Source organism: Dermacentor andersoni, chromosome 1, assembly GCF_023375885.2.
Source record: "Dermacentor andersoni chromosome 1, qqDerAnde1_hic_scaffold, whole genome shotgun sequence".
NCBI classification, from domain to species: domain Eukaryota; kingdom Metazoa; phylum Arthropoda; class Arachnida; order Ixodida; family Ixodidae; genus Dermacentor; species Dermacentor andersoni.
In genome coordinates, this window is record NC_092814.1 from 399,696,550 (window position 1) to 399,715,180 (window position 18,631).

Consider the following 18,631-nt stretch of genomic DNA (forward strand, 5'->3'; position numbering starts at 1 on the left):
AATGGAGAATACCTTAGTAACTTGCGCTTCGCTGATGATATTGCCTTGCTTAGTAACTCAGGGGACCAACTGCAATGCATGCTCACTGATCTGGAGAGGCAGAGCAGAAGGGTGGGACTAAAAATGAATCTGCAGAAAACTAAAGTAATGTTTAACAGTCTCGGAAGGGAACAGCAGTTTACGATAGGTAGCGAGGCACTGGAAGTGGTAAGAGAATACATCTACTTAGGACAGGTAGTGACTGCTGATCCAGATCATGAGAGTGAAATAATCAGAAGAATAAGAATGGGCTGGGGTGCGTTTGGCAGGCATTCGCAGATCATGAACAGCAGGTTGCCATTATCCCTCAAGAGAAAAGTGTATAACAGCTGTGTCTTACCAGTACTCACGTACGGGGCAGAAACCTGGAGGCTTACGAAAAGGGTTCTACTTAAATTGAGGACGACGCAACGAGCTATGGAAAGAAAAATGATAGGTGTAACGTTAAGGGATAAGAAAAGAGCAGATTGGGTGAGGGAACAAACGCGCGTTAATGACATCTTAGTTGAAATCAAGAAAAAGAAATGGGCATGGGCAGGACATGTAATGAGGAGGGAAGATAACCGATGGTCATTAAGGGTTACGGACTGGATTCCGAGGGAAGGGAAGCGTAGCAGGGGGCGACAGAAAGTTAGGTGGGCAGATGAGATTAGGAAGTTTGGAGGGTCAACATGGCCACAATTAGTACATGACCGGGGTAGTTGGAGAAGTATGGGAGAGGCCTTTGCCCTGCAGTGGGCGTAATCAGGCTGATGATGATGATGATGATGCATCTGGCAGATGAGCCTGATCTTCTGTGGTGAATATAGAAGAAAAATAAGTATTTAAATTAGAAGCACAGTGATTATCCGGAATGGGAGTGTTGTTATTGTTGTGCAAAGAAATGTTAGTGTGGTCCTGATCTAGGCTTATAATGTGCAAGAACTTGCTGGGATTAGATTTTAGAAGAGATGGTCGTTCATGAGTGAAGTATTTATCTTTAGCTGAAGACAAGGCAGAAGAGTAAATTTTCAAGCTTTCCTTGTACGTCTCCCAAGCTGCTTGCGTGCGCAAGCGCTTAGCACTTTCGTGATGGCGCGCTTCCTCCTGTTTCTCAGTAAGGGTAGGGTTCTGGTGAACTATTGGTTACATTTATCATTGGTTATCCTAATGAGAGGGACCGGTTAACCAAAGCAGACATCTTATTCCGGAAGAATATCCAATTCTCCTTCACCGACCGACTGTGAAATGAAGGTACAACAGCATGTGGAAAAAGATTATATATCATTCGAATTCATAACGTTGTAATTGGCTTTGTTATAATCGCGGATTTTTTTAGCAGCGAAACCTGTAAAAGATGAAGGTACGTTGAGAGTTACTTGCACTAAGGAATGATCGCTAAAACTATTAACCGACACAATCTGATCAACTGTCTCAGGTTCTGTTGGGAGGAAAATTTATAATAATAATAATAATAATAATAATAATCTTTATTCAGTATAATTACAACAGTACACAAAACGGAAGCGCCGAAGCCACAAGAGGGCTTGTGCGGCGACAACCGGCAGCCGCGGCAATCTACGCGCCACACCAGAACTCCATCAAAGCTGGTTGTGCATTTGGCACAACCATCACACATTACCAAAGATGCACTGATAACATCAGTACCTATTAAAGGTTCTCTAACGCTTGAACAGCAACTCTCAGTGTTTTGCGGGTGGACAAAGAAAATACATCGTCCGGTAGTTCATTGAAGATAGCAGGAACATAATAGCGTCTTGTTGCTTTACCGTAGTGAGTGCGCACTCTCGGTTTAAGATAACGAGGAACATGTCTCAACGGTACCGGTTTCGTATTTATGTGCCTGTATGCACTGCTCCAAAAATATTTAAGTACTACGATTTGTTTAAAAAGATTCTCAAAAGAAGGCAAACCGGCTCTTCTAAAGACACTGCTGGGCAAATTCTCCTGTGGCATGTAGAGGACACTTGTAGCGATGTTTTTCAAAATCCTATTAACTCGACATTTCCATGTGAAAGAGCAGTTAAAAAAACAACACATACCGTATCTTAAAACACTATACCCCAGAGCCTGGGCGATTAGTTTTCTGATAGAAAAAGGCATCATGGTTTTTAAATTAAACAACAAACATGCAACACTTCTAAGTTTCTTACAAATGTGGGTCAAATGAGTATTCCACGCCAAATCACTGTCTATGTGCACACCAAGATACTTAACCGACTGGACGCTAGCTATAGGTTGACAAGAGCACAAAGAGCAATATGAAGGGTGTAAATATATGGAAGCGACGCTTGGTACATCTTTGTGCGGGTTACGAAAACAGACAAGTCTGGATTTGGTGCTATTTATTTGTATTAAGTTTGAGGCAAACCAATCACTAACTTTAATAGCGTCCTCTTGAAGGTTAGCCAGGGCACATGAAAACTCAGGGTTGCTTGACACTAGTAAAGTGTCATCGGCATAAAGGAATACGGTGGATGCTTTCACGTGGTCACATATATCATTCACATACAAGTTAAACAACAAAGGAGATAAGATAGACCCTTGCGGGACACCGCACACCAGACTTACCGCGTCGCTGCAGATAGGCCCAAACATGACTACTTGTGAGCGATTGTGAAGATAGTTTTTAATTAGTGACAAAAAAGGACCCCTAAATCCATATGAATACAGTTTAGAGATTAAAATTTGATGATTTACTGTGTTGAAAGCTTTTTTCACGTCCAAGAAAAGCCCAAATGCCACCTCATTGTTTTCCAGGCTTTGGTGCAGTAAATCAGAGAGATTTTCTAATAGCACCTGTGTTCCAGACCCACTAACAAATCCGTACTGACTCACACTCATTAGGTCATGTTTAGCAACAAATGCATTCATCACAGAAAGTACATGTTTTTCTAAAATCTGGGATATGCAAGAAAGAACAGAAATAGGGCGGTAGTTGGCAATATCATTCTTTTTCCCACTTTTGTACAGAGGAACAACGCGAGCACTCTTCAGTGAATCTGGCCATGTACCAGTTGCAATTATGCCGTTTAAAATAAATAGCAGAACATGTTTCAGGGCTGTAATATTTCTTATCAGATCAGCTATGAAAATGTTATCAAGTCCGGCGGATTTATTACGTTTCAGACTAGACAAAATGCTGAAAAGATCAGATTCTGTCATAAGAGGAAGGAAGGCTGATGACGATACACTGTTTTTAATCTTTGTCGAGCTCAAAGTTTGGACTGCGACCCGTTGCTCAGCCGAAAATACGTTATTGAACTCATTAGCCAAAATAGGCGTCACTACACCGAAATTATGCTCCACTGCTTCTTGGACGGACAAGCGTATGTTACCACGTAACTGGTTTATCAGAGACCAAGTGTTCCTTACGTCGCGACGAGTGTTGTGAAACTGCTGTGCAAAGAACTTCCTCTTTGATAAGCGGATAAGCGCAGTTACCTTATTTCTGATGCAACGATATTCTGCTCGAAGTTTGTCATTTTTTGGCGCCCTGCGGCACCGAGACCAGAAAGTGTCCTTTTCTTTGATAGCAGCCAGGATTTCCGCAGTCAGCCACTGGCAGTCAATTTTACGTTTCTTCACAACCAAAGTTTTTTTGCACACTTTCTTTATTTCGCCTAATATCCTGACCAAGCTATCGTACGCAGTGTCGTTAGTGTTATGATGAGTAAATGAATCCCAATCATATTCAGTGACATGATTATCGAACTTTTTTTGGTCTAGAATGGTCACAAGATATTATTACCCCGTGTAGGCTGCGCAACAACATGAAACAGTTTAAATCTAAGGTCAAATTGATTAATTCTGTCGAGATATTACAGGATGAAGATAAGTTAACCCAGTCGGTGAGAGGAAAATTCAAGTTTCCTAGCAGATAGATGGCATCAAGCGAGTGAAGCTTAGTCAGTGATTCTATGTTGCTGCGCAAGTCATTAATAAACGAGTTAGTAGAACTGGGAGGTCGGTAACATACACCTATAAGTATTCGCGAGGATGGGAACATGCATGTAGCCCAGCTAATTTCTAGGTTCGAGTATGAGTTAATTACATAAGATGGAAGTGTTTGTCTTATTCCTAGAAGGACGCCGCCACCTCTTTTATCTTTGCGGTCATATCTGTGAATGTTGCAGTCGTCAACACATTCAAGTATTTCTGTATTAGATATATCCGGATACAACCAAGTTTCAGTTAATTCTAGTGCGTCAGATTTGCTATCTTCAAGAAAGGAAGAAAGCTGGTCGCGTTTACACACAAGGCTTAGAATGTTAGTGAACGATAATGACACCAGAGGGAAGGCATGATAGGAGTTGGACCGATTATGACGTTTTGAGCACGTGCTGCCCCTGAGCTATCTATTGGAAGGAATAACAGAGTTAGCGATATCAGCTACTTATGTCTCGTTGTCTATGTGCCGCCTGTCAACTGTTAGTTTCAGTTGTTTTTTCTGTGTCTTCGCGAAGGCAAAGAGCTGTCTTCTCTCCTGCCGAGTACCTGGCGAAAAGGCTTCACTGATAGCAAATGACGATCCTTTGAGTTTACCTGCTGACATCGTAATGTTTTCTTTCTCCTTAAAAAAAGGTTATTGTTTCTATTATTGGCCTGCGTTTATTGTCACTGTACCTGCCTATGGTATGAACGCGTTCAGATTGGTTATTTGTTACAGTAATTTGAAGCCCCTCTGAGCGGAACTTATTATTTTTTGTTCGGATGCGGCCCAATCATTGTTAGGGGCGTCATCATTTCCAAAAAAGAGAAGGTTAAAGCGTCGCATCTCATTTTCAGCGCTACCACACCTAGATGAAATCTTAGACAACTGGTGAGCAACACTGCACAGGTTAGTTGTGACAGCATCGGATGTTTGCTGTTCGGGTATGCTGCATGTTTCCAAAGCTGCAATTATGGCATTTAGGAGCTTAATTTCATTCTCGGTGGCTGCACACCTCTCCTTGCTTAGTATTAATTCGGTGAGTAAATTAGCCTGCCCCTCCTCAAGTTAAAACACTTTTTCCTTGGCTGTGACAAAGGCATCTGCCTCCGCCTTGCTCATAGGACCTGGATTACTTTCCACATCGCCAGAAAGCATAAGCACAGACTAGACAAGAGCATAAGCGCTTAGAATAGACAAACATCTGTTCAATTGTTCAAATAATGGTGGTGGGCACGACACTGCAATAAAACAGTAATTACTAGACCTAATACAAGGTGCTGCTTCCAAGTAACTAACCTGTAACAACAACGGTGCTAAGTGCGGTATCCTTGCTGCGGTGTCGAGCCTCAAGTGGATCGCTGCCGACTGGCGCTTTTGTACTGCTGTGGCGGTTCCAGGCGAGGCAAAGCCACGGTCATATTGCCCGCCCAAAAAGACGGTTTCTTGTAGAAATGGCTCCAGGCAATCCGTAGTTGATTAGCCCAAGAGGCGGCGCTGGAAAGCTGCCGGCATGAGCGAAAGGGCTGCGCATAAGGCGGACCAGGGGAAGACGGAAAGTTGCCACAGGAATGGATCCGGGAGAAACCGCGCTTCACCTAAGAAGGCCATGCTGGAGAGGCGTCATCGGGAAACACTTGGCTGAGCTGAGAGGCCCATAGCACATCGCCAAAGTAACCACTTCCTGTAACAACAACGGTGGTAAGTGCGGTATCCTTGCTGGTAGCCACATATTCTTTTCAAAGTGCGTTCCCGAGGAATGTTAACCACACGCTAAAAACAACTTGCATTAGACCCACGGTGTTCTGTCAGCACCCCTCTTCCTCCACTAGGATAATTATGTGTGTACTTGGCTGACTAAAAAAAAAGATATGCAAGTTTTTATTTCAAGGCTTTAGTTAAGTTATGGAGCATATCATCTACTCACACATAATAAATTTCCTCGTAGCTAACAAATTCTTCAATCCTAACCAACATGGCTTCCAGAAGGGACTATCTTGTGACACACAGCTGGAACTATTCGTGAATGACATTAGCTCTAGGATAGATACTAACACACCAGTAGATGCCCTCTTTTTAGACTTAGAAAAATCATTCGGTAAAGTTCCGCATTAACGTTTGTTTTAAAGACTATTGTGCCTAGATTTAGGCCCCCCAATTTTTGATTGGATACGTGACTTCTTGACTAACCGTCAGCAGTTTGTTTACGCTAACAACACTTCTTCCCATATGTCCCCCGTTCTCTCAGGCGTACCACAGGGCATTGTCCTTGGTCCATTACTTTTCTGGATCTACATTACTGACCTTCCTGCTAACATTCAGTCTAACATCCGGATATTCGCCGATGATTGCGTTCTTTACCGCCCTGTACTTATTCCCGCCGATAATGCCATTCTTCAGTTAGATCTTAACCGCTTTCAAGTATGGTTGCGAAAAATGGTTAATGAGCTTGAATATTAAAACACTGTGCTAATTTCATTTCATCGCAGACAATTGTACCAAGAATATAAGTACACCATTTCTGGATCAGAAATTCTCCCCGTAAGCACTTATAAATACTTAGGCATCGAAATAACTTCCGATCTTTCTTGGTCATCGCACATATCACATGTTACTAACGACGCTAACCTTGCACTTGGCAACTTGTGGCGAAATTTAAAACTTGCTCTTCCTTCACTAAAGATCCAAGCATACTTAACACTAGTTCGGCCTAAGTTGGAATACCCATGTGCTGTGTATCAATCTAACCATACACATACACTCGAAGCTGTCAAAAACCGTGCGATAAGATTTAATTATTCGGATTATTTATATTACACCAGCGTGTCTGCCATTAAATTCCGCGCCAATATTAAAACCTTAGGCTCGCGAAACAAAATTCGTCCCCTTTGTCATTTTATAAATTCTATCACGCATCTCCTTCCCCATCTGCTATCGCTCCCGCCCACCGGACTTCATGCTGCACAAGCCACGGAAATGCACTTTATCCACCAGTAGCACGTTCCTTGGACTATCTGCATTCATTTTTTGTACAAACAGCCAAACACTGCAATAACCTGCCCACCGACACCATGCACCACTCCGACCCCAGCAAATTCAAGGAAACCATCGATCACCTAATCTGCTGATGTAACAGACGACCCCCCATGTTATACCCCTCAACGGAGCATTTCAGGTATAATAAATACATAAATACGCTCCAGAGCTCCGTTGACGTGCCTGCACGTGAACAGTGAAATTCTTGTATGCGGCAGCGTGGTAGATATACGTATCAACTTAATCAACAGAAGCGTATTGAGAGTATGCGCACTGCTTCCATGAAGTGCGTTGAAGCACTAATTTGTGCGGGGTTCGTACGAAGCCATGAATCCGCAAATAGACCCCTAATACTCCAGATTTCTACAAAAACTAGCTTATACAGATTCGCTGTGTTTGAGGTATCAGTGATGAGATCGGCATTTCTTCAATAACTTTTTTACAGCAGCAGCGGGCTCGCTTAAGATGTCCCGCAGACTTTCGTTTCACAGAAACTAAGTCATCACTGGACATGGCAGCTCGTCGCGGCAGCTGCTGCCTAGGAATAGTGGAAACAGACATTGACTTACACAAATGGACTTAATGAGTGAAACGCCTAATTTTAATAGATATAACAAAGTTAAATGAAAACACATGAAGGCACACGTCGCACGTCCTACGCGTCTCAATAGCCTTTCAAAGCACTTAAGAACACACACATTTAACGCTTGAAAAATTTGGTCCACTGCGGCTTTCATTTCATCGCGGGATGTCCTGTCCGGTGTCCACAAACACACAAACATGTCACAAGCTTTTGTTGGCTTGTGATTGGTTTGCACTGGCACTATCTCAGGCAGCATACGCCAACATATACGTTGTTGTTCCGGCATCAAAGGTGACCTTTGTGAGATTCCTGTAGTAAATGTGTAATGACGATTCGCTAATGCATATTATATATGCCCGACTTTCTCGTCGCTAAATTGCACTTCATGCTTTAGTGCCAATCCGGACATGTTTACATGCGCACCTTGGGAAGCGCTGTTTAGCAGAAGCTCACTGACTATCTCGTTATGTTCTTGTTCATATTGTGAGATTACGTTTCTGAGCCTTGTTCAATAAAGAACTGACTGTCAGACACTTAGCCTAAACAAGTATATTTCGCGTCTTGTGGCTTAAGCTTTCCAAGTATACTCTTCTTCCATGGGCAATACACATTTCACTACCATATACCGTTTAAACTCGTGTAAGCGCCGTAATATTTGTTAAAATTTCGACGAAGTGCACTCTTACACGGGACCGAAACTTTTGATCAAAATAGTGCCAACCCAGCCGGCGACTTGTGCACAACCTGAATCTTAATGTACAGTGTCGTCCACTCTTAGTCAGAATGCCGCTCCGTGCTGCCGGCGCTCCGCGGGCCGCCTCTGTCGGGCGCCGGAGAAACTATTGCGCAGGTGCAGTGAGAGCCGCCGGCGGGGCTTCGCGCGTCGTCTGCTACAGTGCGCCCTGTATTGCGGTGAAGTGGACTTCAAATTTGCACTGCCTCCGCAGAACGCCGATCGGAGAAACGTTTCTGAATAAACAAAAGACTGCTGAGAAGCCTATCAGCTGCTTTTATCCCGTTGCAGCAACCATAGCAAAGTTTCCTGCGTGCCTGGTGAAGTTGAAACACACAAATAAGCATGCCGGGGAGGAAATGCGCGCCGCGTAATATTCGAAGCTTTATACTACTGCTGCAGCACTACGATCCGCCAATTTTTTAAATTTTTGGCGTCTTGCTGAGTAGCTGGTAATAAGTGTTAGCAGACGACTGCTGTTGTCTGCTGAAATCTCGGCGCAACGAAAATTAATCGGAGCGGAATAGTAATAGTGGAGGTGGAGCTACATTTTCAGTCTCCTATTTTACCTTGCCACAGATAGAGGTAGACGGCCAGGTAGACTCATCAGCGTTTGAAAACAATCCCTAAGGTTTACCAGGACCTATGTCTTCAGCTTTGCAAGGTTTTAAGTAGTTGCTGAGAGGATATTTATTAAGGCGATAGCGTTTAATTGTTCCTACTAGCGTCCGTCCGCTACATTTTAGGTCACGTGACCTTAATATCACGTGACATCACGGTGCAGCGCGTCGTGATGTCACATGATCCCTCTGCCACGCTTGCGCCAGCTGCTCTTCTCATCTGTCACGAAATGAATTCAAGCGCGGCAAATTCAACTCAGTGGAATGAGTCGCAAACGGCTTTCGCCTTCCCGCAGTTAATGAACATCTAAGTGCCTCCAACGAATTTTACAGTTCACAGGTGGCCGTAGGAAAATGTGCCGGACTGTGTTCCCGCTAAGTTCCAAGTATGTGGGTGGCGTATTGAAGCAGGACATCTTGAATCGGGTATGTGGACAATTTAGTCAGCCGCTTTTCAATCTGCCTCTAACACTTCCATCAGGGCTTTCGGATGAGCGATAAAAGCATAACCTTTCCTTCGGTTTACTGTGACACTGCAACTTCCCGGTTGCGAAATTTCTATGACGAAGTTTATCTATAGACGTAAACCGTCAAGTCACCCAACTGTCTGCCGCCGAGTGCAACTGCTTTCGCGAGTCATTCGGCGATTAAGACTACAAGAACGTTGCCGTATCACCACTGCGGTCCGAAATGTGATTCCCGACTGTCTAGACCGAGAGCGCAGGCACGTCTGGTCGCTTCAATGTTTTCTGCTTGTGGGTCGCACTAAACCGAAATGTCGACAGTGCCGGAGGACGAAAGGCGGCTGATTGTGGACTTAAGTCTCAGGGGCTATTCGCAGAAACGAATTGCAGCAGAAACCAATCGTGCAATTGACACAGTGAATAGAATAATTAATGCATATCGGAATGAAGGCAGGCTTCAGGATGCCCCTCGGCAGCCTCGTCACAGAGTGACAACAGATCAAGAAGATAGACAGCTAGTAGCTGCCGTGGTGGATAACCCAAAGATGTCTGTACGGGAGCTGCAAGTGGAGCTGGGTTTGAAACATGTTTCTGCCACTACAATCAAGCGCCGCCTTTACGAAGCTGGACTTAAGAGCAGAACTGCTGCACAGAAGCCGCTGCTGCGTGCTCAAAACAAGGCGAAACGCCTGCAGTTTTCCTAAGACCATGCGGATTGGTCGGTTGAGAACTGGAAGAGCGTCGTCTTCACAGACGAGTCTACTTTTTCCACTTGATGGGACCAAAGATCTCGAGTCTGGCGCCCCATCAACACGAGGTATGTGGTTTTCTTCCTAAGCCTTTCTTATAAATTAATGGGTGGAAACTTCGAAAAACGTTTTAGGATCATTATTCAGCTTGCGATTTAGCGTTCTGATGAATGTGTATACTTTGCGTAATGTAGTTTTCAAATTCGCCGCAGCTCATTTTTTGTAACCGCATCGGGCAAAGACTGATCGATGTGTCCGGCTTAGGTGTATGTGTATAAAGCTAGTTAAAACAAGCTTGAATACATAACTTAAAGCTTGAATACAGTTGCGCGCAACCAGTTCCGATCTTGACCACTGTCTTATCAACAAGCGTTGATTGCGGGCAGCGTAAAAAAATTGTGTTGTGCATTGTGCACTGCTTGGAGGGCAATACTTTTCCGTGCACAAGGTGCTCACGCTAAACTACAGGTCAAGAATGCATATGTGCAGGTTAAAGCGTGTAGGCAGCATTCAGAATTTATATTTGCCAAGTTTCCTAATGACACCTTCAATAAAATAACTGTTTAAATGCACGTCAATTCTCAATTTTTTTTTCATTGTTTCTCAGCGCAGCCGATTGACGCAAAGACGGTGTCGCTAAAAAAGCAGCCAAGCCATTATTTTTTTTATTTGCTTGTGGTAATTGTCTTAGCTGGTAGGAATACAAGATCCGTTTGCAGACTCAACAAAATTAATACATAGTATGCCTTCAGAAGCATCCCTTCCTTGAAAAACGGTTTCGGATGGCTGGTGTATATTTCTCATAACAAATGTATGCATATGACAAATTGGCATGCTATTACATGAAACAAGTGCGTTGTAACAAAAGGCAATTATTTCTTCTACGACACTAGAACACAGTGTTTTCTTCACGGCAACAAAGCAAACAAAAGTATAGTAGCTGCACTCCATCTTTCTTGCAGGTATATGCCGGAATTCATACAACAAGTTGCCGCAAATGGGAGGAGTTCTGTGACTGCATGGGGCGCCGTGACGAAGGATGGCCTTAGACCTCTAGTCCGAATACCCGGACGATTCACGTCGGAGGGCTACTGCTCTATACTGGAGGATGTGGCTTTGCCATTTCTGTTAGACTGCCCGTTCCCTGACATGGACTTCGTTCTTCGACACGACCGCTCCCCAATACACACATCCAAGAGGGTTGCCTCGTATTTGCAGAACAGGGAAATTGCCGTGATGGATTGGCCTCCACAATCACCAGACCTCAACATCATCGAGAACCTGTGGGGGAACATTAAAGTTGCGTTGTCGGGTCAAATCCTGCATGTTTTGTCGGCAGACCAATTGTGGAGAGCAGTCCAAGAGCATTGGGAAACATTGAGGGCCAATGTTGACCTCTGCACGTCGCTCTACAACTCCCTTCCTGGCCGGATGAGAGCTGTCGTAGATGCCGGCGGTGATGTTACGCGCTACTAGGCCATGAAGGGTACGACTTAGCATCGCGCTTGCGTCGAGACGGGCTGCAATGTAGCGCGCCTCGCTTGACCGTCGGTTCCAGACTGCCTTATTTATGTTGTTCTTTTTTTGCCATTCCTTTTTCTTTTGAGCTAACCAAAGAACTGTATTCTGGAACTTGTTTCGTTTTCATGTTCTTAATAAGCTTCTTATGTTGTTGCTTTTTGTGCATATCTGCGAAGTAAAGCATACTGGTATTTATTTACCTTTGCCTGTTTTTTTGTTTTTGTAATTGCGCGAGTACATTGCTACAGTGTTCATATTAGACTCAAACAATATCTCAGCAGTTTTTCATGCCTATTCAGCGTCGATATTCAGTCCCCCGAGATCACACAAGATGGGAGCACTCGGTTACCAATGGTGAAAATTAGTTGCCCATACAATAGGATCGAAGTTTAAAAATGTTGCGGAAAGGTCGTTGTTGAGTAGAGTCGAAGACTCGCTGCAGAGTAGTCGTAGCTGCAGTACTACACATCTCTGAGTATTCTTTATCGCAGTGAGCATTCTCTGACACAGAAATCTACAGGTCTTTCGTCCCCCGGCACTCTCGACATTTCGGTTTAGTGCGACCCACAAGCAGAAAACATTGAAGCGACCAGACGTGCCTGCGCTCTCGGTCTAGACAGTCGGGAATCACATTTTGGGCCGCAGTGGTGATACGGCAACGTTCTTGTAGTCTTAATCGCCGAATGACTCGCGAAAGCAGTTGCACTCGGCCGCAGACAGTTGGGTGACTTGACGGTTTACGTCTATAGATAAACTTCGTCATAGAAATTTCGCAACCGGGAAGTTTCAGTGTCACGGTAAACCGAAGGAAAGGTTATGCTTTTAGCGCTCATCCGACATCCCTGATGGAAGTGTTAGAGGCAGATTGAAAAGCGGCTGACTAAATTGTCCACATACCCGATTCAAACTGTCCTGCTTCAATACGCCACCCACATACTTGGAACTTAGCGGGAACACAGTCCGGCACATTTTCCTACGGCCACCTGTGAACTGTAAAATTCGTTGGAGGCATTTAGATGTTCATTAACTGCGGGAAGGCGAAAGCCGTTTGCGACTCATTCCACTGAGTTGAATTTGCCGCGCTTGAATTCATTTCGTGACAGATGAGAAGAGCAGCTGGCGCAAGCGTGGCAGAGGGATCATGTGACATCACGACGCACTGCACCGTGATGTCACGTGATATTAAGGTCACGTGACCTAAAATGTAGCGGACGGACGCTAGTAGGAACAATTAAACGCTATCGCCTTAATAAATATCCTCTCAGCAACTACTTAAAACCTTGCAAAGCTGAAGACATAGGTCCTGGTAAACCTTAGGGATTGTTTTCAAACGCTGATGAGTCTACCTGGCCGTCTACCTCTATCGGTGGCAAGGTAAAATAGGAGACTGAAAATGTAGCTCCACCTCCACTATTACTATTCCGCTCCGATTAATTTTCGTGGCGCCGAGATTTGAGCAGACAACAGCAGTCGTCTGCTAACACTTATTACCAGCTATTCAGCAAGACGCCAAAAATTTAAAAAAATTGGCGGATCGTAGTGCTGCAGCAGTAGTATAAAGCTTCGAATATTACGCGGCGCGCATTTTCTCCCCGGCATGCTTATTTGTGTGTTTCAACTTCACCAGGCACGCAGGAAACTTTGCTACGGTTGCTGCAACGGGATAAAAGCAGCTGATAGGCTTCTCAGCAGTCTTTTGTTTATTCAGAAACGTTTCTCCGATCGGCGATCTGCGGAGGCAGTGCAAATTTGAAGTCCACTTCACCGCAATACAGGGCGCACTGCAGCAGACGACGCGCGAAGCCCCGCCGGCGGCTCTCACTGCACCTGCGCAATAGTTCCCCCGGCGCCCGACAGAGGCGCCCCGCGGAGCGCGTTTGGATTTTGTGGCGGATGGACGTGCTTTTCGGGGCTCCGTGGCGACGACGAAATCATAAGTTTTTGTGCATGCTTTGAGCTTGCTTCTGTTTTTTAGTTGGTGGTTTTTTGCATTTAAATAATAATTGAGGGGTTTTCCTTTTCTTTCCATTTTTTTGTCTCTCGTATTTCGGGTGAACAGATTCAAAGAGGAGCGCATCGTTGTGAACTAAAGGACGCTTTGCCACAAGCTTGGAATGATGCTTTGGGTGGAGCAGTTCTTTGAAATACCTTCTTTGAGAGTAGCATCAGGTAGACGGGGAGTAAAAGAATGTAACACTGTGGTTTTTATATGAAGGAACTGCCTTTAATATGTGGCCATAACAGTTAAGTAGATGAGCAGAAATAATTTTTAAAATAAGCAGAGAAATGTGAAATAAATTATTTGAACAGCTCACACTGCCATCGGCAAGAGCAGCCACACTTTAGTGCTTTCAATGACTAGTCGCTTGTATCCGTCCATTTATGTCAGCCTATTGGACCATGTAGCTCTTTTGATTGTTGCTTTTGGTGCATCCTGGCGTCACGTTTTAATACTGACATCTTTTTTCAGATTCAAAATGAGCTGGGAGACACCCCAGCTGGAATGCTAAAGGTGAATTATTTGGCCATCCATTCTGTAGCGTCACCATGATCAAGTACAGTAATGCCGTGAAAATGTATTGCAGGAAGCAGAAAAAACAACATTGCTGATACAACTGCAAGCATTTCCTCCAGTGATCAATTGGTGCAGGGTGCCTTCAGTAGCAGACATGGTGCCTTTAAACACTCAGCTGAAAGCATTTGCAACTGCACCGGGACGGGGAGAGAATTTCAGTGTCACTTGTGAACATATTAAACGTATAATGTGCTTTCAGGGTATATGCCTGATATAAGAGGGGCTTTCAGGAACTTGCTGTGCGCATTAGTGGTCTACATGAGTGCACATCTTTCTAGTGTTACCAGAATGAAGGTATTATGACCTATGTCATACAGCAGTGAACTGCTAGGGGTATCACACCAAAACAACAACATCCATTGAGAAAGTTGGCTGAAGTCGAGCAGTTATCGGGGCATTTTTCATTTCAAGGGACAAATTCCAAAAAGATTGATGCCGAGCTGGACCGTGTGGAGTGCCGGTCACCACATACTGTAGCCAGCATATCATGAATCTCCTTAGCATTGTCTTTAAGATACAGAAATTGCATCACTGCTCATAAAACAATTAAAATTGAGAGGTCGAGGGGAGGTGGCAGGGCTCCCCTCTGGAGCAGCCAGTGCATGCCCTCTGTCATACTGACAATCCTACCTTGATGAGAACCAGTGGTGCATGCTGTCCTATTACGAAGTCAAGTGCATTCCTTGTTTTGTCTTAAGGGGACACTAACAGCCCCCTAAATCAATTTAAAATAAAAAAGCATCATTTTAAATATCTAATTCTGTTAACTTCTTGGTATTTGGTTCATTATTAGAGAAAATAAAGCTCAAAGTTCAATTTTCTGAGTATCGCCCTAAAATGTTCGTGCTGACACCTCATTGTCACATTGTGGATTTCAACTATTTTCAGAAACTTGGGCTGTTGTGGTTCAGTAAAAGTTCCTGATGGTTTTTATTTTTTTGGCTTCTTGGAGTACGATGAATAACATCTTTATTTGTAAACAAATTGCTACACCTGAACAGACATCAAAATCCATGACGTCACAGCAAGCTGGTGTGGCAACTTCATGGCAGCAATGCCACCAATCGTTCCTCTTGCTCCTTTTACAGTTTACTCAGCCTCTTGTCATGGTACGAGTGAATATCTTGAATTGTAGGAAGGTCATTTAGAGATACATCTAAAATAATTTTTCTCTTTAGTGCTTTCATGCCGTAGTTGCTTAAAGGCGTTGGCACAGCGCCGCTAAGCTCAAGGTCACAGGATCAAACAACCGCATTTCGATGGAGGTGAAATGCAGAACTACCCATGTACCATGCAGCCTGAGGTGGTCAAACTTAATGCGGATTTCCCCACAATGGCGCGCCTCAAGATCAGTTTTAGCATGTAAAACGCCAGAATTTAATTTATTTATTTTTCTTTTGTGCTCCTTTAAGCTGTAGCATTCATTATCTCTGCAACAACCCATGCTCGAAGTATTCTGCATAAAGATTTAATAAAGAGTAAAAATAGGTATCTGCTTATATTTTAATTATGGTGATACGCGATTACTATTAGAACGGTGGCACAACGAGACAGACAGAATTGTAGTACAATGTGTGAGGGCACGATGACGGACATCGATGAAATGACCGAGTCTTCGTAGAGGTCCCTGACATGAACATGAACTGACTGTCCACAAACTTCTGAGTTCACTCCGTGATCTTGTTCAGCCTGTGCTTTGCGAGTCGATTAATTTAATTGATGAGGTGGTTGTTGGCACATACTGTCTTTGCGCCTTATGTACATTTCATACAGTGGAGTGAAATCTCGCATATTACTTCTGGAGCCCAGCAAGCGAACCTGATGTGTAGTGGTGATCTTAGTAACAATCGACAGTCATGTGCCTCTTCGAGCTCCTAATGCTGGTTGCGAACACAAGCAGCAGTAGCTGCTCAAGATAGCGTGAAAGAGATTCATTGAAAAGTGGCATATGCCCAAGGTCACATACCCAGTCACCCAAGCTGTTATGATGGTTGATTATGAACCCACTTCCCTCAACATAGCAGCCCAATCTCTTCCCATTAGACCATGGGCTACCCATTGACACAAATGGGTGGGAAAAGAGAGAAGCACCCGAAAATATGAAGTATCCTAAGAATGCTAATCACATAAAATAATACTAGATCTTTTGGATACTTTGGTGTGCTTATTAATTTTCTTGTTTGCGCTGGATTGTTTATCTGAAACATGTGGCATCTAGACAGCATAAGAAGCAAGTAAGAAGTCAAGTTTAGCATTCTAGATTTGCAACAGGTACTTTTCTAATTTATTTGCAGTAGGGCTGTTGTGTAAATGTGCTTCAAAGGCTTGAAACTGCTCTGCTAACAGTTACCTAAACATGCAGGTTCACATAGGCTGGAGGAGTGCACATTGAGAAGGTTATCCTGGCACAGCTTACCATGACCTGCCATGGTGGACCAGGAAAGTTTGCAAGGGCCTTGCTTCACTATATGTTCAAAGAGGAGGAGCTCATGGGCCATTTGGGCTTTGAAAATAACATCAAGGGGCAAAAGAGGCTCTTTACCCCACCAGGGTCAGCACTGTTACAGGCAAGTACCATATATTCTTTCCGGTTGCATTTTTACATTCAGATTTTCTAAAATTAGCAACTTGCCATTGGCATAACAAACGACTTTCAAGTAGCCCATGTGTGCAGTTGTATGCTACAATAGCCTACCATTTGTAATGACTGTTCATATGATCTTAAGTGCCTAATGCCACCACACTCAAATGCTTCTAAAATTTAAAAGTTGCCTTCATTGCCAGAAGTTTTTGGCAGCTACACCAGTTGAGCTGCATTTCCACATTAGCAGTGTTACTTGGCTGTCATTGCAATGAATAGTTGTCTGTGAAGCACACTCCAAATCTTGTGGCATGGAGAACATGTTTAAGTAGCCTGAAAGTGTTATTCTAATACACGAATTGCGGAGAAGCTATGCTCAAGTGTGGTTACTGCTCAGCTCGAGGAGCAGCACAATCACCAAATTTCAGCAATCAAAACAGCTCTCCGGGTTCTGAGACGTGAGACAGTAGTTTCACCAATTTGAACAGACCGCATTGAATTAAAGTTGCTCCCATAGTGAAGGAGGTCCATGTGATGCCAGACAGCAGACTTTCAGCAGAGGGAACCTGAGTTGTGTGGCAATTTTCTTTTGGTTGTTTCAATCAAAGAAACAACAGGGACAGAGTTACCGGCATCACTGTGAACAGTACTATGATTAGTGGGCGCTTACTCATTCTAAGCACCTAACCTACGACTCGTATTTATTAGCATGCACTTTACCAGTTTGTAATCTAAGATATAAAAAAAATATTCATGTGGCTTTTCCCCATACACTTCAATAAATTGAGTATAGGCCCTTGGGGCCTAATGTAACAAGCTTCTTACAGACCGTCGGACATGTCCACTACTCCCGTTCTGAAATTGTTGGAATTATTTCCTGCTTCCTTACTTCACCTGCCTGTTTACAGGGTTATTATGAAGCATTGCCAAGTAGATTATGGGCTTCAATTTATCAAAAAGATGAACGGGCTTTCCCATCGCTCTTGTTTAGCCCGTGGATGATGACATTTTGTGGAGAAATATGCCTCTTCAATTTAGGAGTTATGTATTTTTTGTGGTGTGCAAATACTCAAGACTTTTGAATTGAATAATGTCCTATTCGATTTGTCTTTGAATGGTCACTATTTGTAAATGCGAGTATTATTCTAATATTTCGAAACACCAATAGCACATGAAATTCGAGCCAAAGCACGGTAAATTTACACCTGCAATAACATAGTGTATACACAAAACATGAGAACTTGTAAGAATAGCAGACCAGGCTACATTACTTAAGTAGCTGTACTTTAGAGGCTGTACAGCAATCATTTATGCTCACTGAAGAGTCCTGTGCATGTGAAGAAACTTTTTGCTGCCCTATTTGTGCTTTGAATAAACAGTTCTTCATAACATAGTATGCAATGACAGTAACTTGTTAACTTTAAGAATACTAGTATGTGAACATCATTTTACATTAATTGTGATATCAGCTGTTCATTATTTAAAAGCTATCCAATATTCGATTTCCTTCTGGCGTTATTCGATTCGGTCTCAAAAATCACTATTCGCGCATCCCTAATATTTTTATTGCAGGTTTAAGTTCTTCAGAGTGCCTTTCCGAGAAAATAAACTGGTAAATAATTTTTTAAAATGACAATAAAGTGGCAAAACCCTTTCAGTATTTGCAGCTTTACATGTCTTATTTTTCTATGCAGGATAAAACAGCATAACCTTATTGTGTAACGAAACTTACAAAAACTTGTTTCATAGTAAACTAGGTGACGTGGCGCCACTTCCAAATTACTGCAATGACAGACACC

At 43.4% G+C, this 18,631-nt stretch overlaps 1 long non-coding RNA gene across 1 annotated transcript; it reads left to right on the forward strand.

The window, feature by feature from the left end:
* The first annotated feature begins 3,966 nt into the window (after positions 1-3,966).
* LOC129381751 (uncharacterized) lies at positions 3,967-16,814 on the forward strand. Its single transcript, XR_008609871.2, has 3 exons — positions 3,967-5,671; positions 14,147-14,188; positions 16,614-16,814. It is a non-coding gene; the product is annotated as an uncharacterized lncRNA (long non-coding RNA).
* Positions 16,815-18,631: the final 1,817 nt, after the last annotated feature.